The sequence below is a fragment of the Microchirus variegatus genome, assembly GCF_963457635.1.
Source record: "Microchirus variegatus genome assembly, chromosome: 9".
NCBI classification, from domain to species: Eukaryota; Metazoa; Chordata; class Actinopteri; order Pleuronectiformes; family Soleidae; genus Microchirus; species Microchirus variegatus.
Genome location: NC_139810.1, coordinates 28,897,972 through 28,921,800, shown reverse-complemented (window position 1 = coordinate 28,921,800; position 23,829 = coordinate 28,897,972). Strand labels below are relative to the sequence as shown.

General features: G+C 39.9%; 1 protein-coding gene across 1 annotated transcript in view; it reads left to right on the top strand.

Moving 5' to 3' along the window:
• Positions 1-23,829, top strand: part of iqsec2b (IQ motif and Sec7 domain ArfGEF 2b) — a 43,228-nt gene that overhangs the window by 7,733 nt on the left and 11,666 nt on the right. The gene's annotated exons all lie outside the window — the stretch shown is intronic.

Below are 23,829 nucleotides of genomic sequence, written 5' to 3'. Positions count from 1 at the left end.
TCTGAGTGATGGCCTCACGCAGCGCAGTCGCACACACTATTACACTGGTTTTGTATTTTCCACCCTTCCAAAGAGTCATTTAGCGTAAATGTAAATTGTGAATAAAGTCACTTCTGAAGTAGCAGTGGCCAAATACAAAACAGTTTCTGCTGTACACTGACCAGCGTTGACCTCGTCAATCTTTCTCTCCTTGCAGATGTTTATGTTCAGCATAATGCAGCATTTTTACAGGTTTACGTGCAAAAAATACCCGCATTTGTATTAACATGCATATTAGAATTGAATGCTTTAAAGATTCCGGCGAGATTCCTTTATATAGTATATATTACATAGTATTTATATAGTACTTTTCAAACCACACGTTTGGGGGGGGAATAGCCCCTTTTCACGCTTAATTTTGACCACAAAAAAGCCCAAAATAAACAAATGAACACTTGTTTACAAAGTAAAGAGGTAAATCGAGATACTCGTGGACAAAGAATTGGCCAATCACAAGACAGTTGGGAAGGCTCTACGCTGGCTGGCCAATCACACCACTGTCTGTTTTCTGGGTGTGAGATTTCAGTCTGAAACACCGCGGCTGAGGAGAGTGTCAGTCAGGAGAGATTTCTATCGGCTCGTTTACAGCAACTAGGAGGTTTTTTTGAAGATAATGTATGTAAGTAGACCTCCATAACTAACACATATGTGCAACAGGACCACTCTATGTGAGCTTTAAAAATCTGTTAAAATATGTCTATGCTGCTTTAAGGCGTGCGTTGAACATAAACTACATTTCCCGCCACTAGATGGCAGTGTATCATTGTATACGCATCACGCGAAGAGGGAAATCGAGATTGAGAGTGTGATCGCAGCAGAATGTGTTCACAAAAGCCACAACCAAAAAAAACGATGCAGCAGCGAAAGCTCGTTTTATTGTGGCTGAAGAAATCACTCGTGCTTCAAAGTCTTTTTCTGAGGGTGTGTTTTTGTAGCAGTGCATGTTGAAGGTGTGTGAGCAGGTCTGACCTGAACACATACAGACTTTTAAAACTGTTAGTTTGTCAAGAAACAGCATCGCGGACCAGGGTTACATCTATAATGCATCATATTTGTAACTTGAATAAGTAATAAATACAGAAAAAGTTATGTAGCAATATGTTACAGTAGTTAGCTTTAGTTTACATTATATTTGGTTCCATATATTCTGTATGACGGTTACATCTGGCCCTTTGAGGGTAACCATTATGCTGATGTGAGAAAGTGAGTTTGACACCCCTGGCGAACGCTATCACTATTTTTATCGCTATTTCTTGGGGGGCTGAGCTGCCTTGGCGGAGGTCTGCGCTCTCTGAGTGCTTCTACATGTTATTATTATTATGTTTATTAGAAGAAGACTGTTACCTGCACACGTATGCTCCTCAGAACTACACGGGTGTGGGTTTGACTGACTCCTGTTGTGATCGTTGTCCACATGGTGACATTGTCCGTATCATTTATAGCCCGTATCTTCATCATCTTCGTCTTTGTTCTTAAAATGGCAACAAGACGAGTGCCTGCTGTAGCTGTGATGCAAACTTTCTATCAGGAAGAGAAATGTCCTTGGACTCGGAGAGTGCTGCCTGTGAGAGCTATAGTTGCTGTGGAAACTGTCATCGACGCAGTTATTATACTGCATTTTCCTCTTCCCTCCCTCCCTCCCTCCACTTCCAGCTCCCATCACCTATCCAGGTGTGAGGTGAAGGTACGGCGCTGACATTTCCTCATCCTGACTTCCTGCCTCCTCCTCCTTCTTTTATACCCCGTCTGTCGTCGTGAATCAGCCTCTCTTTGCTCAGCTTTAAGTGGCACTTGTGTCTAAACAGCAGCCATGGTCAGTTAGAGCAGAGATTGATGCTTGCTTTGTTATTATTGTGGAAGGCAGAGTGCCGGGGCTCGCTGGCCCCTTCATTAGCGGGTTAACCATCACTGTGGATCTAATCACACTCACACGACCCACTTTTCTCTTTCCTCAGCTCCTACTATGACTTTAATCATTATTGGTTTTTTTTCCCCCCCCCCCCCCCCGTCAAAAAAAAGAAAATAAAGAAAACCAGATAAGTGTCACTTTCAGGCGGGATGTTTGTCAAACACTCGTGCACACGGAGCAGATTAGGGAGAACGGTTACCGTGGGAACGCTGCGAGCTCTTCTGTGAAGAACTCTGTGGGCGAGAGACACAGAATAGAGAGATGAAGTGAAGAGAAGAAGAAGGAGGGTAGGAGTGTGGGAGAGGGGTGAAAGACAGGAGAAGGATTGAGTGACGAGGAGACATATTGAAGACAGATCAGTGTTCTTCCTTCTTCAGTGAGTTTCAGAGTGGACGAGAAAACACAGACCAATTATCACCGGGATTCTCCAACACCCAGAATCTCCCTTCGGTGATTTGCAGGAGTGTAATTCCTCAACTTGGTCCTTCTGTTTCTCCCACATGACGTTTCATGGAAATCTGGGTGAAATCACACAAACACACACACACACACACACAGATCAGATGCACACACAGCGTACAGCAGGTGCCTGGTTGTTGCGTAGTTTAGCCGTAACAGTAACCGTGCCCCTCCTTTTTTCGGCCTGGCGCTCGACGCCGAACGCCCACGCAGTCAGTTTGCGCTGTTGCCAAGCAGCAGGAGACTCGAGGCTCGCAGTGGAAGGCAGGGCTGGTGATAGGGAGAAAAGAAAAAAAGGGGGAGATGGAGAGGGGGGGGGGATGTGTGTATTTAAAAGAAATACACTTAACTTTAGGCTACGATGCAGCATGTGTGGTTATCAAACATCTCTGTTTGTCAGCAGGAGTCAGGTGGGTCACGCGCTGGAGGTGGGATGACGCAGTGCTGCTCCCACACTCTTATTTCATAGACAATGGGGGGGGGGTGGATGGTGAAAATCACAGTTTGGCATCACACTGCAGTCGAAATAGATGGAGCGATTGTCAGATTATATTCCTGTAAAGCCACGCGGACGAAGACGGGGAGCGTCTCTCCGACGATTGGCCGATCGCCGTTTGAGATTAGCAATTAGCAGACGTTGGGGTTTTTGCCTTTTTGTTTTATCTTCTTTGCGATTAAACAAACACACGTGCAGCAGAGTATGACGTAAAAGTTAGTGTTTTGTTGGCGACGTGTGGCAAAAGCTCCATCATCACTTTTTTCAACTTGGGCTGTTATTGTTGTGATCCTGAAGGAAATTTGATCTGCAGCACGTGGAAAAACAATAACACAAGAAGACGGCAAAGATACCCACACTTAGAATGTTTATTTTCATTGATTAATCGTATGGTCCATAAAATGTCAGAAAACGTCGATCAGTGTTTGTCAAACCTGGAAATGATGAGGTTCTCCAATGTCAATCAGAAATGTTGTTTTAATCTTGAAAAAAGCTTCAAACCAATTCATCGATTATCAAAATAGTTGACAATTGATTTAAGAATCGATTCATATCGATTAATTAATTAATTGTTTCAGCTCTACCCACACTGAACCAGAAACTGTATAAAATAATACATAAAATATGTAATGGGTCTAAAAATATTGATAGGATAAATGAATAGTGTAGTTAAAGGGATATCTAGTTAGTAGGGATGCACAATATTTTCAGTATCCGCAGATATTGGATTTACAATTTACAGATATATCGACTAACACACCAACATCTGCCGCTATGATGGCCACAGGGAAACATGTATATATAAATAATATTTATATATACATGTTTCCCTGTATATGTGTGTGAGATGATTTTGCAGGTGTGTGCGCTTGATTTAAATGACGTGTGTGTGTGTCCTGCACAAGAGGCCTGATCGGCCCCAGCTGCAGTGGACTTCATCATCACTGAGTGATCATCAGGCCTCTTGTGTGTAACCTCCTCCTCCTCCTCCTCCTCCTCCTCCTCCTCCTCCTGTGCAGGAGCCAATCAGCTGCTAGACACTCACAATCAAGCACGCACACCTGCAACTCATCATACACTCATTTACAGATACAAACAAGGAAAAGAACCTTGAAATGACCCTTGGGTTGTAACATTTTATATGTATGTGTGTATATATATATATGTGTATATATGTATATATGTATATGTATGTGTATATATATATATATATATTTTTATATATATATATATACGTATATATGTATATATATATATATATACATACACGTATATATGTATGTGTATATATGTATATATGTATGTATATGTATGTATGTATGTATATATATATATACGCGTATATATGTATATATGTATACATACATACACGTATAAATGTATATATATATATATACATACATACATATATACATATATGTATACATATGTATACAGTCCCGCCTCCACTCTCTCCGCTTCGTCAAGACGACGAGGACGACATTTGACCAGCTGAGGACACCGTAGCGCTCAGGGAAGGGGGGGGGGGGTGAGCAGAGGAGCAGTTCTTTGTTGTAAATTTCAGCCTCTCCTCTAGATGGCACTATAAACTACTTACTTGTCCTTTAAATCAAGCCAAATGTTTAAGCCCTACACAACACTACATCTGTCTTTCTTTGTTTTTCTCTCCGCTCGTTCGTCTATACATAGACTCACCTACACACTCACTCCCCCACACCAGTGCACACGTTCAAGGAAACACTTATTCCAGCAACGGCCATCTTCACTCACACACATCCTGTTTCCATTTCTCTCTCCTCCTTCTCCTCCTCCTCTCCTCCTCCTCTCCTCCATGTCCTCCTTCCGTTCAATTCCTCCTCTCTTGATTATTTTCACCCTTGCCCTCCTCCGTATTCAACCTCTCCCACACTTGTGTGTTTCTCTCTCTCTTCCTCCTCCCACTCTCTCCTGTCAACTCACCAAAACACACACACACACTCACACACACACACATTCTTGTACTTGCTGCATACTGAGGACCAACATTTCCACTTTATAAATCAACATAATTACAAATATCTACTTCATGAATAACATCTACAAAGAACTACTGGTTGCAGTACCATACAATGTCTGCAGGTGTAGCCCCAGAGCAAAAAGGGCTGGAAAACGTTTTCAATTATTTATTTTTTTTTGTAATTTTCGTCCAAAATTTGACAAAAACGTCATACTATACTATGTCATCCAAAAGTTTAAAAAAATATATTTTTTAAATAATTTGGTCCAAAATTTGACAAAAATGTCATACATACTATGTCGTCCAAAATTTGAAAAAAAAAAATGACCCAAAATTTTTGGTCCATAATTTGACAAAAACTTCAAACTATACTATGTCGTCCCAAATTTTTTTTTTTTTTTTTTTGACAAATTGAGTATAGCATGTTTACGACCTAAGGAAGTGATTTTAATGAAAACAAAGTGAGGACATTTTGGCTGGTCCTCACTTTGTTTTCATGTTGGTTAAAAACCCTCACTTGTCCTCAGTATGTCGCAAGTACAAGAACACACACACTCCCCATGTGCCACCTGGACGTCCTGTGTCTTCTCTGCTCTTTTGACCCGTCTCTGCCGTGTTAATTCATAACTGGATTTTTTTGTGCGTCCATATAATTGTGTTATTTTGTGTGCACCTGCTAACAGAATGAGACATTTATACATACAGAGTGTGTGTGTGTGTGTGGGTTGTGTGTGTGTTTTGTTCTTCTATGGAGGAGGACCACTGTGTGATTTTTATTTTTTAATTTTTTTTATGGCACTCTGGGACTTTCAACACCTGTCACAGCGGGGTTTACTGGAACAGAAGGCATCAGTTACAGCTGGAGAAACTCAAATTGTTGGCAGCGCAAAAAGCCCCACATGTGTGCGAGCGTGGCTCACGCTTACATAACAGCACCTCTGCCTCGCTCTCTTCATAATCACATCTCCACAACAAGTCCAGATTATTCTGCGTGTCTGTTTTTACAGACGGTTCCGATCTTAAGGCCACATTATACTTCTCCGACTGCGAAATGCGTTATCCGTCTGCGTTAACCTCGAGCCTTCATACTTCTGCGTCGTGGTGACGGACACGTGCTGCAATTTCCTGCCAGATCAGTAGGGGTCGCTGCACCAAGGATTGTTGTGCTTCAGGCTACAGTGAGCAATGGTGTCCGAGAGAGAAAGAGAGAGAAAGACTGTTGTTGTTGAAACAGTGGCCGTTTGTCACTTTTCTGTGTGACGGAACGCAGTTTTAAGATAATTTGAGGCGAGAAATTGGCCATTTAGAGTCTAAACATGTGCTGTGTGTGTTAAGATATGACGTATTTATAGTTTGGCAGCGGCGTTATCGGCGGGGATGTGGACGCTCGGTGCTCACTGTGAGCCGGCACAGAGCAGCGTTAGCTCGGCCTGTCCTGAGGACCAATCACAGCTCTTGCCGTCTCCGTTGTCCCTTGACGGAGTGACGGACACTTAAAAAATATTTGGTGCAGTCAGAGACGACGCAGAGGCTCTGAGACAGGCTCTGCGTCGACGCAGAGCACTTTACGCAGAAGTATAAATTGGGCTTTAATCTCATCGTCATCTCATCGTCCTATTATTACTTATTATTCCTCACAGTTAAAATAGCCGGAGCAGCTCATTCTCATTTTAATTCGAACTTTTTTTTATCATCACTTAAGAAACAAACGAGTGCTCCGCCTACATGATTATATCCTTAAACACTTTATTTTTATTTTTTTACCACTCTCATTCCCCTCTGGTTAGAAAGCATTAAACTCCCTCACAGCACTCACTGTTCAGTCTGATAGAGCCACGTCTTCATGTTCAAAAGGAATAGTGAGAATAATATAATCCTGTTACTGCACATATAAACTACACTCTTAGAAATAAGGGTTCCAAAAGGGTTCTTTGTGGAACCCTCAAAGGTTCTAACTAGAGCCAAAAAAGGGTTCTCCTATGAGGACAAGCCGAAGAACCTTATATTGTTCTACTTAGCACTTTTATTTCTAAGAGTGTAATGTACGAAAGTGTGATTATTTCCAAATTTCTCAACTTATCAGTCTATAACAACACTTTATATCAGGGAACACATATTCACCATTAACTAGGTGCTTACTAACTTGCATAAAAGTAGCGTACTCACCCTTTATTAGTCAATATTAAAGGTGCCATATGTAAGATTGTGGCCAAAAACGGTTACTACATTCAAATTCAAAATACCAAGGCCTTTTAGGTTTCGTTTTCTGACGTAACTGGCAACCCGTGGTTGCTCGGCAGCTGAGACTCTACTGACTGCAATGATTGGTAGATGGCGGTAGGTGGCGCCACATGCCAAAAAACATAAACATGATTTGCAGTCTGCAAAATATATATTTTTAACGCGAATATTTTGTCTGTACTGTTGTTGTTGGTGAGTTCAGTTTGTTACATGAACATTATTCCTGAGTCTCTGTGACATATTAGGAGGATTTTATGATTTATTACATAATGCACCTTTAAGCATTAATATAACACCTTATTTACTTGAGATGATCCCATATATTGTCATTTGATAGATGCTTATTATGCAGAATTCTGATTAGAGCTGCTCTGTGTGTGTTTAGAGAAGGAAAAACTTCATCATGGACATTTTTTTTTAGCAAACGCAATGCAAACTGGCGTAAGCACAACAGTGTGTGTGTGTGTGTGGGGTTTGATTCCAAATTAACTCCATCTACAGTGTCTGTGATCACGGTAATTAGGCAACATGATTCCCAGTTCCATGTTCTGGCTCAGTGATTTTCGCTTTTAATAGTTTGTGGACAAAAATAGCGCTCAGAAGCTCAGAAGGCGAGTACGAGCCCAGCGCCGCTCGATAAGAGAATCTACTGCTTCAAGTTGAAAACATGGTTTTCCCTGTTTCAGCCTTTTTGTTGTTGTTTTTTTAAACTGAATAACACATTCTGTTGTTCCGTTTGGCCGCCTCGTCTTTCACAGCTGGCCGTGAAACAAGCGGCACACACACACACACACACACACTGCAGAGAATTGCTCGAGTGTTGCCGCTGCCCCCGTGCTCGCCCTCGTCTCTGCATCCCATCTCCGTCCCTATGCTTCTCTGAATGAGCCATGTACAAAATAAAAAAAGAAAGGGCTTGAGAGTGTTCCCATGCTAAAATGACAGGGACTGCATGTCCTTGACAGCAGCTGGACCCCAGTGAGAAAGCAGCCATTTACATACTTATCTCAACCACTGCTCACTCATCAGCTGCACACTCTGCAATCTGCACATGGAACATCTCCAGTCGCAGAGAGGCTTTTTGTATTCTGTGTGCATGCATTAATACGGAGAGAGTTTTTACCGTTCTCATACACGCGCTGTTTCCCTGTTAAGTCTGCTGCTGTTTGATGTTTCATGAAGAAATAAAAAACATTTTAAAAGAGCTATATCTTAGATATTCAACTAGAGGTTAACCCTTTAACAACTTAGCCTCAAAATGTCCGTCTGGACTTTTTTTTTCTTATTATTTTAACCATAAAAGGGCCAGAAAATTATCCTTTGAGTATACCAGAATAACTTTCAATATCTATTAAAGGTGAAGTAAGTAGTTTATAGTGCCATCTAGAGGAGACGCTGAAATTTACAACAAAGAACTGCTCCTCTGCTCACCCCCTCCCTTCCCTGAGCACTACGGTGTCCTCAGAGGGTCAAATGTCGTCCTCGTCGTCTTTCTCCGTGTCAGCAGATGAGGTTCGTGAGGCGAGGGAGAGGGCGGAGCTACCGCGGCCGTAGCAGACGAAGCGAGAGAGAGGAGGCGGGACTTCAGCTACAAGTAAAGAGACGCTTGATTTGTTCTCTCGCGTTTGTCCTTACAGGCTCCCGTAGAAACATGGCGTCTCTCTGCTAACAGTGGCTATGCAACCGCGGCCCGCGACCATGTTATTTTACATGACTTTTTGAAACACTACAAAAATGATACAAAAACTATTATACAGTGACTAGACAATGCAGGAGCACATAATATGTATAAAAAAGTGGATTTTGGGTTATATAAACCCATAAATACTACACAGTGTCCCTTTAAAAGAGCTATATCTTATATATTCAACTAGAGGTTAACCCTTTAACACCTACAGGGACAGCGCTACACCGGGGCTAGGGGGGGCTATAGCCCCGTCAAAAATCTGTGTAGCCCCAGTTAAGCATTTTATTTTATATTTTATAAAATATATAATGTAGAAATTTATACATTTTTTAAGTTAAAAAACATTTAAAGTTCACAAGCAGCCATTTTGTTCCAATCCAATCCCCGCTTGCGTGTTTGTGCTGCGCCTGTACCCCATTGATTAGTGTACCTGTGGGTGTGTGTGTGTGTGTGTGAGGGGACAAGGTCAGGAGTCGGGAGTTTGGCGCCTTAGGCTGTTTGCACTTGTCGCTGTGGCTTTGTATATTAATTCCATTTTTGACCTTATGATGTTGTGATCCGAGACAATATTGCCGATGCATAATTGTTTGTTTTCATTAAATATGCATAAACACTTTGGATGTATTGTCCGGTTATTGGCAGGTGCGTGGTCGCTGTCCGGTGCTGAATCTCTCACCTTTGCACTTGAAACATTTTTCCTATTGCCTTGTGGTCGCTTGTATTAGGCTTAGCTATTTTGTTGAATATTCTTTGGCCAAATTCAGTTAAAACTACTTGTATATCGAACATGCTCGTGTAAAAAAAACAAAACAGAACCTCTGTATAAAGTAACTGAAGTCGTGAAAATCTATTATTTTCTTAGCACCCCCACCTATCTTCAAGCTCCCCATTAGCCCCGGGAGAGAAAAAAATCCTGGCGCCGTGGCTGAACACCTAAGCCTCAAAATATCCGTCTGGACTTTTTTTTTTCTTATTATTTTAACCATAAAAGGGCCAGAAAATGATCCTTTGAGTATACCAGAATAACTTTCAATATCTATTAAAATAGTGTATAAACAATTTAAAATGACTGTAAATAACTGTATCTAAGTATGTGAAAATACAAACGTATAGAACAATACAATACTGTAAATAACAGCCTATAAACTTAGTAAAACAAATATACATTACACTGTTAAGAACCAACATTATAAGACAATATAAATATATAGAACAATAAAATACTGGAAATAACTTTAAAAAAAAAACAGCCTTATATAAACTTAGTAAAACATATACATTACACTGTAAATAACTCACATTATAAACTTATAAACAAAATGTAAATTATAGAAGTTAAAGAGACAATTCTTCATCAGCACCTTTTAAGCACTGCTTCTACTCGTTAGCATCAGCTAGCATTCTGACGCTAATGTTAGCTGAAAACGTGTAATTTTGAAAATAAAGTATGTGAAAATATAAATTTAAAGAACAATAAAATACTGTAAATAACATAAAAAACCTATATAAACTATACATTACACTGTAAAGAACCGATTATAAGACAATAGAACAATAAAATACTGTTAATAACTTTAAAAAACCTTATATAAACTTATACATTACACTGTAACTAACTCACATTATAAACTTAAAAACAATGTAAAGTATAGAAGTTAAATAGTTTTCCTCATCAGTACCTTAATCACTGCTTCTACTAGTGTTAGCTTCAGCTAGCGCTTTGATGCTAACGTTCTCGGGGGGCCCCAAGCAGTTTCCTGCCCTGCCTTTTCACAAGCTCCGTGTCTGTCAGTGAGTGAGTGAGTGTCACCTTGCTGTTGTAACACTCTCTTTTTCAAAAGATCACACGTCTACCTGTCTTTTCTTCTTTTGAATGTGTCATTCCTCGTGCTAGCATTGGCGCTCTATGACGATGTGCAGCTTCAAGTTCATTCTCGCTCTTTTTCTGCCTCTTTCTGTCTTTCATTCTGCTTCGTCGCTGACTCTGTGTGTGTGTGTGTGTGTGTGTGTGTGTCTTGTCTCTTTCTCTGCTTTCGTCACGTCTCTGCCATGTTGTGCTTGGTCTGGTCTCGTCCGTCTCTGGCTCGTCCTCCGTATAAGTCTCCGGCTGCCGTCTTTCTCGGGGGGGCAGCCCACCTCGGCTCCCGCCACTCCCACAGCGGCAAGCGGCGCCGCTGCCTTTGCCGCGCTGTTCCCGGCCAGTCTGAGAGCTCACAGCTTCATCAGCCTCCATCAGTACTGCTGCCCGACCACTGACCAAAGCTCACAGCAGCAGCAGCAGCAGCACAGGTAAGGGCCGACGCACGGCCGGAGTACGGTCAACACAACCATAGACTGTATGAAGAAAGTGACTCAGTCTTCTGGTTTGAAAACTGAAGCCGAGGAAGAGCAATAATTATCTATTAATAACCATTTTCTGATTAGTTTCGGGTCTTCAGGACAAAAAATGACGTTTGTGAATTTCAAAAAGCAAATAGCAATACAAAGCCACATCCAAATCGGTGAAGTATCCCTTTAAATATTTTAAAATCCCATAAGAAGCCTTGCACGTCCCTTAAATATCTCCCAAAGCCTTTCAACAGCCTCCAGCTCTCCCTCAAACCTGTCCATCATCATCATCATCATCATCATCATCATCATCATCATCATCATCATCATCACTGTACCCCATCACCACCCTTCCAAAAAGCCTGTGCTTTCAATCAATCAATCAATGTGTTTATTTGTCCCCAAGGGGGCGATTCGTTTTGCAGCAGTAAGGGAACACAAAGCACATATCACAAATTATACGCGCATGAAACACGTAAATTACAATAACTTACAAATAGTAATAAAAAAAACAAATTTTTAAAACACTATGGTTAGAAGGTAAGGCCATTTCACCATGGCTACCTTTTCCTCCTGGCATTTAAAACACGAACGGCAGAAGGTACAAAGGAATGTTTAAATCTATTTGACTTTGCAAATGTGAGTCTAAGCAGCGAACCTGATGGTAAGAACTGAAACTGACCATGTAAGAGGGTGAGAGCAATCGGACAAGATGGAGTTTGCTTTCTTGATCAGCTGTTTGTTGTAAAGTTCTTGTAGAGTTTGTTGTATGGACCCGATGATTTTACTGCTAACACTGACAACCTTATTCAGAAGGTTTCTGTCTTTAACTTTCAGAGATTGATACCAACAAATTGAGGAGAATGTGACGACAGATTCGATAAAAGAATGATAAAACATAGTCATGAGGGAAGAATCAACCTGGAATTTAGAGGAGTTTTCGAAGACAGAAAAGGCGTCGCTGGCTTTTCTTTTACACCCAGTCTGTATTTTTTCCAAATGAGAGTTTATTGTCAATAATCGTGCCTAAGTATTTATAAGACTCCACCATTTCAGTTTTCAATTTCATTTCAAGCCTGTGCTCTGGTTCTCTTGCTGCTCCCAGCGGTGACTAATCGCTGAAGTTTGGCACATTTAGCACCTTTTCTGGAAAGAGGGAGCAGCAGTTATCTTCAATAAGCTGTGGGACTGAGGTGGACTGAGTCACAAGTGAACCTGGTGAATTCTCACCTTCTTCTTCTTATTCTCTTCTTCTCCCTCATCTGCCCTTTTAAGTGAGGCTGACACATCAGCGCTTTGTGCTGCAACACTGCCACCTAATGGCAGTGCACCGCTGTGGACATTCATCATAAAAGATGCCAGATGTAGTGTGTGTGTGTGTTTTCTCTCTGCTTGGTTGCGTCTCACGCTGCTTTTCACTCTCTGCCCTTTCTTTTGTCTTGTGTCTTACCTTGTCTCCTCTGCCATCTCCTCCTCCTTTTATTTGTATTTGTATTTTTATTTTTATTTTTAATCCCCAAACTCGTTGCTTTTCCAAGAGCGAACGCTGAGGACGAGGGCGCCCACCGATTCTGCTGCTCTGCCTCAGGCTGCAGCAGCCCGTCCTCCCGCTGAGCCTGATGTGCGACTGACCGCGACCACGTCGCACTTCTTCCGTCTGTACTGTACACACCTGTCTGTGGCTACATCACAGTTTATGCTGCCAGGAACAAATAGTTTATTTTAAGCAGGAAAAAACGGACAGATTTGCATGCAACGCTGTGTTGCAGCTTCTGTTTGTGTCACACAATTTACATTTTGAAGAAGCCTGTTGTTGTTGTTGTTGTTGTCTCTCCATGTGTGTGTGTGTGTGTCTGCTGTTTATTTCTTTACTTGCAGTCAGAATGCATCACCTGTATCTGCTCATTACTGTCATGTCACTTTGGCATCAGCAGCCTCACATGTGATATAATACAGGGTATCCGCGGGCTCTTAAAAAGTCTTAAATCCAATCATTTGAATTTAAGGCCTTAAAATGTCTTAAATTCTCCTAAAATCTCATAAAAGGTCTTAAAGTTGCCATATGTAAGAATGTGGCCAAAAACGGATAAAATACCGAGGTCTTTTAGGTATTTTTCGTTTTCTGACGCAACTGGCAACCCGTGGTTGCTCGGCAGCTGAGACTCTACTGACTGCAATGATTGGTAGGTGGCGCCACATGCCAAAACATGATTTCAAAACATAAACATTTTTTTTATTTGTTTATTTAAAAGGATCCCCATTAGCTGTCACCAACGTTAGACAAGCTAGTCTTCCTGGGGTCCACAAATAAGTTCTTACAAAATCTAAAAGCAGTGAAACATTGCAGACATAATTATAAGTATCATCAGTACATTTTCAGAATAAGTTCTTACAAAATCTAATTTAAAAGCAGTGAAACATTGTAGACATCATTATAAACATATCAATAAATGTACAGAATAAGTTCATGAATCATGAAAACATGATTTGCAGTCTGCAAACAACTGTACTGTTGTTGTTGGTGAGTTCAGTTTGTTATATGAACATTATTCCTGAGTCTCTGTGACATATTAGGAGGATTTTATGGCCAGTTGCTTTAGATTTATTACATAATGCACCTTTAAATACAAATTTGAAAGGTCTTAAAAATGTTACTTTTATTTAAAACATGCATAAATTTCAGTCTCGCTTTGAAATGTTTCTATTTTTGAGGATGCGATAACTTAACTACAACACGGAACTAAAGTAGTCCACCTGTGCTGCCCGGTGAATATTCATCGAGCACTAACTAGCTAGCGTGCTGTGCGCGCCGCGGTGTGTTACAGCTTAGCATAGCAGCGGAGAAAACTTGATGAAAGCCCACGGCTTAAGCCCAATTGCAAGTTCAACGATTTGTGGCTCCAATTTTCCTTCATGTCTTTTGTACTTTTTTTGCCAGTATGGATTTGAAATGGGTCTTCAATTGTGTTCATTATGATCTTAAAAAAGACTTAAAAAGTCTTAAATTTGACTTGTTGAAACCTGCAGAGACCCTTTAATAGTTCTTTTTTTATTCAAATGTTCCGACACATCAGACGCCGCACCACATCCTCTTGTCATATTATGTTTATTTTTGACCTTCAACAAAACCAACACCTCTGTCGTTCTTTAGACACTTTCGTTTCTTTCTTTTTTTTTAAAAAAACGTCTGAAGGTGAAATACTCGTTCTGTGTCGGTGCAAGAATGTCGCTCGTACACATTCGCCTCAGCTCGTCCGTGCACAAACGGGGAAAAATTAATAATAGAAACTCTATTTCCAGTGATGTATTGATGGTGTGGTGGTGCACTTAATCCTTGAATCCTTGAATTGTCAGTGTGCCCCCCGTCCCCGTCCCCTCTGAAGAACACTCAGTACCTATCCCATAATTGCTGGTAGCCTGATTAGCATATTATTAGTGCTGTTGCATGGAAACGTTGCATCTCTATTTTTGGTTGAAAATCATCTCCGTTTTTTTGTGGGGGGTTTTTTAGCCAGATTTTGTAGTTTAGTAAACTTAAGAGACACACTAAAATGAGAGCATGCAATCTTTTATTTTATTTATTCATTTTCAGCATGGAAATGTTTTTTAATTCTATTTATTTTGCAGTTTTTGTTCACGTACATCAAAGGTGTCAAACTCACATCAGCATCATGGTTACCCTCAAAGGGCCAGATGTAACTGTCATACAGAATAAATGTAACTAAATGTAACCAAATATATTAAAGGTAACTACTCTGTAACATATTTCTAAATAACTTTCTGTATTTATTACTTATTCAAGTTACAAATATGATGCATTATAGATATTACCCCAATCACGGTCTCAATCTCAGTTTCACTCGTTGCGTGATGCATATACAATGATACACTGCGATCTAGTGGAGGGATGCCGTCACTTTGCGGGTAACGCAATCGCCGTGCATTGTGGGAAACGTAGTTTATGGTCAACACGCCTTAAAGCAGCATAGACCTATTTTAACACAGATTTTCAAGACCAATTAATCGCTCGCAGGGCCACATAAAATGACGTGGCGGGCCACATCTGGCCCCCGGGCCTTGAGTTTGACACATGCGACGTACATGAACAGAAAAAAAACGCCCAAACACACAAATAATGATAATAATAATGTTGATAAGTAATGAATATTAACGTTAATAAGTATAGTACATGCATGCATGTACACTTATACTGTATATGTGCGTTCATTATAAGGTTTTTATTGTCTGTATAGTCTGCTGCACTGTCGTGCCTGAACCATATCATGTATCATTTAAAGAAAAACTATTATTTGGAATATTGTCCATGCATTCTGTTTAAAAAGCAGCTCTTTCTTACCCTAAGCCATCAGAACACGACCCATGTGTCCTTGCTCTCCGCTGCATCTATCAAGCTAAACCACGTGTTTTAATTAATTCATAATCCTTTTTAATTGAAACTAACGACATGCGTCCGTCCGTCCGTCTCTGATTTCAATAAATAATGCACTTGTACTTGTCTTGTACGTGTTGTTGTTTCTTTTTTTTTTGCCGTTTGGTCTTGTGTAATAAAAGGTGTCAGTGGTGCAGCAGCAGGGAGACGGGAAGTTCACTGCCGTCAAGAATGTAACCTGTACAGCTTTGCAGGGCGAACAAGAGCCTGAGTGAAAGTGAGTGGATGAGCGAGAACGAGGGAAGACAAAAAAGAGAGAGAGAGAGACTGAGGGAGTGTTTATATTACGAGGCTGCAGCCAGTGTGGGACTGTTCTCTGACAGTTGCAGCATGGTAAGAACTCAGCTTTTTGTCCACTTTCTTGTAACACTGTCACCGAAATACTTTATTCACTTTGGCAGCGTGGCGTTGTCGTACATGGGTGTGTTTGTATACAGCGACGTTGGCGCGGTCTGTGCGGTAGATTACCTGCATACAATACGCCTGAGTCATCACTGACTCACACTCTTAGAAATAAGGGTTCCAAAATGGTCCTTCTGCAAGGGCTGAGGTTCTACCTGGAACCATTTGCGTCTGAAAAACACTTTCCAGAGGAAAGGGTTCTTGGTAACACTAATAGTTCAAGTAAGAACCATTTGGATCCAGATAACCCTTGGTAGAACCCTCCAAAAGGGTTCCAAGGGGAATCTTTATAAGAAGGTACTACGTGGAGGGTTCTCCTATGAGGACAAGCCTTATATGGTTCTACTTGGCACTTTTATTTCTAAGAGTGTACAGCCTTGTATGTTATTTTATGTATTATTATTATTATTATATTATATATTATTTATTTAAGTTATCTGTTTGGTGGGAAAGTGACACTTGGTGACCCATGTGACAGATGACGGATCACACACTTTTAAAAGTCTGAATTACGGGACAGACGCACACATACAACCTAAACAGCAGTCATTTTTGGCAGATGTACGAGTATCTTGTCATAAAATGTTCACATATCTTTTGAAAATGGTTGGTTTACCTGTTCAAAATAGCACCAAAAAGGCAGTAACAATGCAGAAATGACACTATATACGGTCCAATACACTGGCTCACAGCATACAGCTGCAAGAACACAGTGGTATAATGGCTTTTTGAGTAATAATTAAAGTGATAGAAAAGGCTTGACGTGTTAGTTTGATGGTCATTTAGAGGATTTGTCAGCTATAGTCTGCCTGATTATGTAAGCGCAAGCTCTGACGAGGCCAAAGAAGAAAATTCAAATTATGCGGAGGGCGGTCACAAAAGATGCCGCAGCAGATGTCCAATACAAACTGTCACAACAATAAGAAAAAGACGAAAAGTCAGCGACGACGACGTTTTCTCTCGATGCAAAACTCTTCTTCGTCTCTTTTATTCTTTCCCCGCTTCAGTGTCAGTGAGATTATCCGGCCCTTTATCGCGACACTGCCAACTTTCAGCTGCGTCCTACACGTTTACGTAAGCCTTTTTAAATGTTAATCCACTGCTTGGCGTCGGTATGAAATTGCAAACCTCCGCTGATAAATCCACTGAGTCTGACTGTACTGGAGGCTCTGAGGAGTGTGTGTGTGTGAGTGTGTGTGTGTGTGTGATGGGAAAGCTCACAGCTTGAGACGGCGAAGTGGCCCCGGGAGCGTTGGCGGTTGTGCGGAATGTGCCGATCTGACCCATGAATGATCTCGATTGTCTCTTGTCAGTTTGGCCGTTTTTTGAAAGAGTGGAATTCACACGTGACGACGAGTTCACAGCAGTGAGGACGGAGCATTTCAAAGTTTATTTTCAACGAATGGCAAGTGCCAAAGCGATGAGCCTCCATCTTGCTGAAGGCCTTCGTGCGTCTTGCATTCAACGGGTTCGATTAAGCGATTGATCCGTCGAGTATTTTCTCGTTTAATCGCTTGGTTCATAAAATGAAAATGATCAGTGTTTGTCAAACTTGGACATGACGATGTTCTCCAATGTCTTGTTTTGTCCACAAACTAAAATGATTCAGTTTTAATGACTTCTTTGTTATGTGGAGCAAAGAAACAAAGAAAATATTCACATTTAAGAAGCTGAAACAATCAGAAATCTTGTTTTTTAACCCTTTAAGGTGCTACTCAACCATTTGGTCGAGTGTGTTTGCTAGCAATGTTTTTTATAACAGTAAGAATAAGACATTTGGTCATTATTATCCCATTATTAAATGTATCATATACAACGTTCAATTACATATATAAATACACTTGTTAGAGGCCTTAAACGGCTACTGGTATGAATTTTAATAACAGTTGTCCACACTATTATTTATGTAATTTAAAATAAATGTCTGTTTTTGATATTAAAACATTAATTTTGCATCATAAATAGTATTATTAAGTATATGTTTTTTTGATATCATGATGTAATATTGGGAACAGTTATTTTTTTCCGCACTTTTTTTCACACTTGGCCCCCAGGTCATTTGAGTTTGAGACCCCTGCTGTAGGGTCTAATTAATAATAAAATAAAAATAAAAAGTATATATATATATATATATATTGATTGTTGTTATTGTTATCATAAGTACATTTCAAAAAAAATGCAAAGAAATAATGTTTCCTTTGCTTTTTTCTTGGTGCGTAAAGGGTTAAAGCTTCCAACCGTTTAATCAGTGATCAAAATAGTTGACGATTATTTTAGTCATCGATTAATAACTGCCTTAGGACAACGGATGAAGATTGTGCAAACTCCGGCACACTTACATTGTTGCTCTATGCTGAAATGTTGATGAATATGCATTAATTACTAATTCAAATAAATAAATAAATAATAAACCATTGAGAGGATTTAAAAACTTTGACTTTGTTTTAGACGCATTAAAGTGACCAACGGGTGTTTTGTTCTCTATGAAACAGTCAGTTCTCAGAGTCCTTGACTTTTTAAGAAGAAAGTAAATGCATTTGACACCAATGCCGGCAGCGAAGTAACGAGTAAAGATTTGAGATAACGACTCTGTGAGTCGACACTCGGGCTTGAGGCCGAGTAAACGGGCAGATCGATGCGGTTATTGGCGTCTCCACGGCTGGCAGCAGTGAGGTTAATCCCTCGCTCTTCATGTCCTGCTGTGGGTTCAATGGCACAGTCAGACCCACTGCCGTGCTTTCACACACACACACACACACACACACACACACACACACACACACACACTCATTATTATTATATGAGCAAGGGAGATGAGTCTGGGCTCGGCATGCAGCTATTTGACTGTTTCGTTCACTTCTGTTCCTTTAACACATTGGTTCTCAAAGTGCGGCCCGGGGGCCAATGGCGGCCCGCAGAAGCATTTCTGGCGGCCCCGCAGTGAATTACAGTTGATAGTTATAATAATCCAGGAGCTACTAAGCTTGTTAAATGTTTATTGGACATTACTGGATACAGACCAATAAGTGTAAACAAAAATACTGGGTATTTACCTGGTTTCTATATGTCAATATGTCAATTTTCAAGGGTTTTCTAATCATCCAATAGCGTTCTAACGCCATTAGCAAACACAATGTACCATTAGAACCCTGGGAATGGGCCTCTATACAGGCAAAACCAGACGTTTGCACCTAGAATAGTCGTTTACCACATTAACAATGTACACTAATATGAAATAAGAGTTCCAAAAGTGTTCTTCTACAAAGGCTGAGGTTCTACCTGGAACTATTTGGTTTTCAACCAAAAAGGGTTCTCCTATGAGGATAAGCTGAAGAACCTTATATGGTTCTACTTAGCACTTTTATTTCTAAGTATATACTAAGCTTGTTAAATGTTTATTGGACATTACTGGATACAGACCAATAAGTGTAAACAAAAATACTGGGTATTTACCTGGTTTCTATATGGTGAATTTTAGTGTATTATTGTGTTATAAGCTGGTAATAAGCAGGTAGCTACAGCCCCCAATTACTAGCTATTTACCCAGTAAATATATGGTAACAGAAATGTGTTACTTGGTATTAACCTGTAATTAGAAGGTAAGAACAATGGCCAAAATACTGGGTAATTACCCAGTAAATTATAAAGCGTTATTATATTAATGCTTAAATTACTTAACGCTAAACTGTAGAACTGCAATCTGGTCATTAAAATTATTACAAATGGGATTTATTTCTGTTTTTTTTTACCTTTGGTGGCCCTCAGTCCAATGTTGGGTTCCTAAATTGGCCTCAGGTATCAACACTTTGAGAACCCCTGCTTTAACACATACCAGTGATCGCTCCATTCTGAATTAATTTCCTACTTTCTGTTTCAGCGTCATTTAAATGACTACAGGTATTCTACAGAGAGAGAGAGAGAGAGAGAGAGAGAGAGAGAGAGAGAGAGAGAGAGAGAGAGAGAGAGAGAGAGAGAGAGAGAGAGAGAGAGAGAGAGAGAGAGAGAGAGAGAGAGAGAGAGAGAGAGAGAGAGAGAGAGAGAGAGAGAGAGAGAGAGAGAGAGAGAGACCTGTAACAGGAATACAGGGTTTACTACATAAATAATGAGGCGCAGATGTCAGCTGTGATATGGTCACACTCATGTTTTATACAAGAAACTTTTTCTTTTTTTTACCCTCTATCATCCTCGCCATATATTATTGCCACAGGCAAAAACAAATGAAAGTTTTCTTTAATGCATGTGTCCTTAGAGGCTGTTTGTGTGTGTGTGTGTGTGTGCACTGTGTCTCACTTAGAGAAGAAAAACAAGTCAATGCTGAAACATACGAGAGATTTGATTGGCTTTAAGGAAACAGTGGAATGTTCTCGCTGCATAGAAACGAGAGATAGATGGATGGATGGATGGATGGATGGATGGATAGATAGATAGATAGATAGATAGATAGATAGATAGATAGATAGATAGATAGATAGATAGATAGATAGATAGATAGATAGATAGATAGATAGATAGATAGATAGATAGATAGATAGATAGATAGATAGATAGATAGCTCTTAAGCTAACTAGCAAGATAGAGAGCTAGATAGATAGATCATAAGCTAACTAGCAAGATAGATAAGTTGATAGATAGCTTGTTAGATAGATAGATAGATAGATAGATAGATAGATAGATAGATAGATAGATAGATAGATAGATAGATAGATAGATAGATAGATAGATAGATAGATAGATAGATAGATAGATAGATAGATATAAGTTGTTAGATTTATAGATGGCTCGTAAGAAAACTTGCAAGATAGATAGATAGATAGCTCGTAAGCTAACTAGCATGGTAACTAGCAAGATAGATAGATAACTTGATAGAAAGCATGTATATAATATAGATAGATGGATATAGATGATAGATAGCTCATAAGCTAACTAGAAATATAGATAGATGATAGCTCGTAAGCTAACTAGCAAGATAGAGAAGTTGATAGATAGATAGATAGATAGATAGATAGATAGATAGATAGATAGATAGATAGATAGATAGATAGATAGATAGATAGATAGATAGATAGATAGATCATAAGCTAACTAGCTAGATAGATAGATAGATAGATAGATAGATAGATAGATAGATAGATAGATAGATAGATAGATAGATAGATAGATAGATAGATAGATAGATAGATAGATAGATAGATAGATAGATAGATAGCTCTTAAGCTAACTAGCAAGATAGAGAGCTAGATAGATAGATCATAAGCTAACTAGCAAGATAGATAAGTTGATAGATAGCTTGTAAGATAGATAGATAGATAGATAGATAGATAGATAGATAGATAGATAGATAGATAGATAGATAGATAGATAGATAGATAGATAGATATAAGTTGTTAGATTTATAGATAGCTCGTAAGAAAACTTGCAAGATAGATAGATAGATAGCTCGTAAGCTAACTAGCATGGTAACTAGCAAGATAGATAGATAACTTGATAGAAAGCATGTATATAATATAGATAGATGGATATAGATGATAGATAGCTCATAAGCTAACTAGAAATATAGATAGATGATAGCTCGTAAGCTAACTAGCAAGATAGAGAAGTTGATAGATAGATAGATAGATAGATAGATAGATAGATAGATAGATAGATAGATAGATAGATAGATCATAAGCTAACTAGCTAGATAGATAGATAGATAGATAGATAGATAGATAGATAGATAGATAGATAGATAGATAGATAGATAGATAGATAGATAGATAGATAGATAGATAGATAGAAAAAATGTCATGTTTTGTTGTGATTGAACCAGAAGAGATAGTGTCTTTTCTACCCAAAGTATTTTCCTTTTTTCCGAGATGTAAAATTGCCTGTAACTGCTTTGATTGTATTAGATTAGTATCTGATTAAGTGGAAGTAAAATCAGTCCAAAACTCAACATTTACCACACTGATGAAAGCGGCGTTGTCGCGCGCGCTACTGCTGTGTTGCATGTATTTTAAGGTTTCTGTGACTCAGTGGATGAAAACACCATCTGTGCCTGCTGATGTGGATGGCAGGAAGTTCGGCTGAGTCCCTGCCTGCAGTGTGTACCTGTTGGCACTGTGCAGAGGCACTCATCATCATCATCATCATCATCATCATCATCATCATGTGGCTACACTTTCCATTCCTTAAAAGGAGCAGTTTCATGCAGCTTTTTTTTTTTTTTCACAGTTTATTCAAAGATTAATTCAGGATTTAATTCAAGCATTCGCTGTTGGGTTGATGTTATATATTTTCACGGCTCATTCTGCGAACGTATATAATGTTTATATCACAGTTTTTTTCATATGAAGAAAACTATATTATGTGGACTGTCATTCACAACCTGTGCAGCATCTTCCAACACCCACCTCAATGGTAATAACAGTCAATACATTGTCATGGCAACTACACTTCTCATCCTAACAACTACCTCACGCCCACAAAGGTCCCACAGCAACCGTCACCAAGCAACCCCCACCCCCCCCCCCTCCTCCTCTCAGCTTCTCTATTTAAGGAGAAGAGGAGGAGGAGGAGGAGGTGGAATGGTAAATGATACTGCACTGGGAAAAAAAAAAACAAGATGGAACATGTTGCGTGTAAATTGATTTACAAACTAAACAAACAGACTAAAACAAACAAAATATTACCATTAATTCCTATGCGAACAGTTGAATTAAAGGTCCGGTGTGTGAGGATTAGTGACATCTAATGGTGAGACGACAGATTGGGCTTCAGGGAAACTACTGTGGCCTTGGCGTACGAGAAAGAACCTCATTCTTCCTCATTTGTGTCTTAAGCTATTGATTCGAAACACACGACGGTTCAGGATGCGCAAAAAAATTGCAAGGCCCTTTATATATAAAACACTTGTTTTATTCATTCCACACACTCTCGGTGAGTATATCCACTTCCTGCCAATGCAACCTGTTAAATGTTACATGGTTGAGCTGCTGCGACGTGCGGTGTCCTGCAGATGTCAGGATTGTCTAGTTTTATTCCTGGCATTTTATATGACTCACGTTATGCAACATAATGGGAGTTATCCTCAGTGTTGCTGTGAGACTCGACAATATCTTAGCCTGGGCAGGATGTCCTACTGAAAGACATTGTGCAGTATTTCCTCCCTCCGTTTTAGCACAGGAAGGAGGAAAATGCAGTGTTTGTTGTATCTTAGTTGTGCTACTCACAAGATTAAAATCTGTAACTGTACACGGTATTTCTATGTTCATAGACGGCTTTTCCTTCTTGTCTCAAGTCAACACTTCAACAGGAAATGTCTGCAATCCAACGGAACGCAAAAAAACACGGAAGGGAAGCAGACATAGTCGAGTTGTGTCGATGTCAACAAAGCATCATTTCAGTCCTTTTTTTCCCTCAGTGTTTATTAAAGAACCTAAACTATACACAATCTAGAAACAACACACACAAAATCTGACTTGTCATTGTCATGTGTCATGTGCTGAATGACTACAAACACATCTTTGACCCTGTCCTCCTCCTGTTTGTATTGTTATGGGACAGGTCACAGCTGACAGGAGGGGGTGTGGCCATTACTAGTGCAGGAAATATGGGCAGGAGCATGTGACTGTATAGTCCTCACAGAGTTTTTGGATTCTGGCTGGAATTTGTTGGGGCAACAACTTGTAGCAGGGCACCAGAGGATTTCTCCTCGTCTCACTTGTTTTCTTCTATTCTGACTGCAGTAAGGACTGATTTCAGATTGATCCAGACAGACTTTGCAAGTGATTTGGTGGCAGAATTTGTGGCCGGTTCTTTTGGACCGACAGACTTGAGTGAG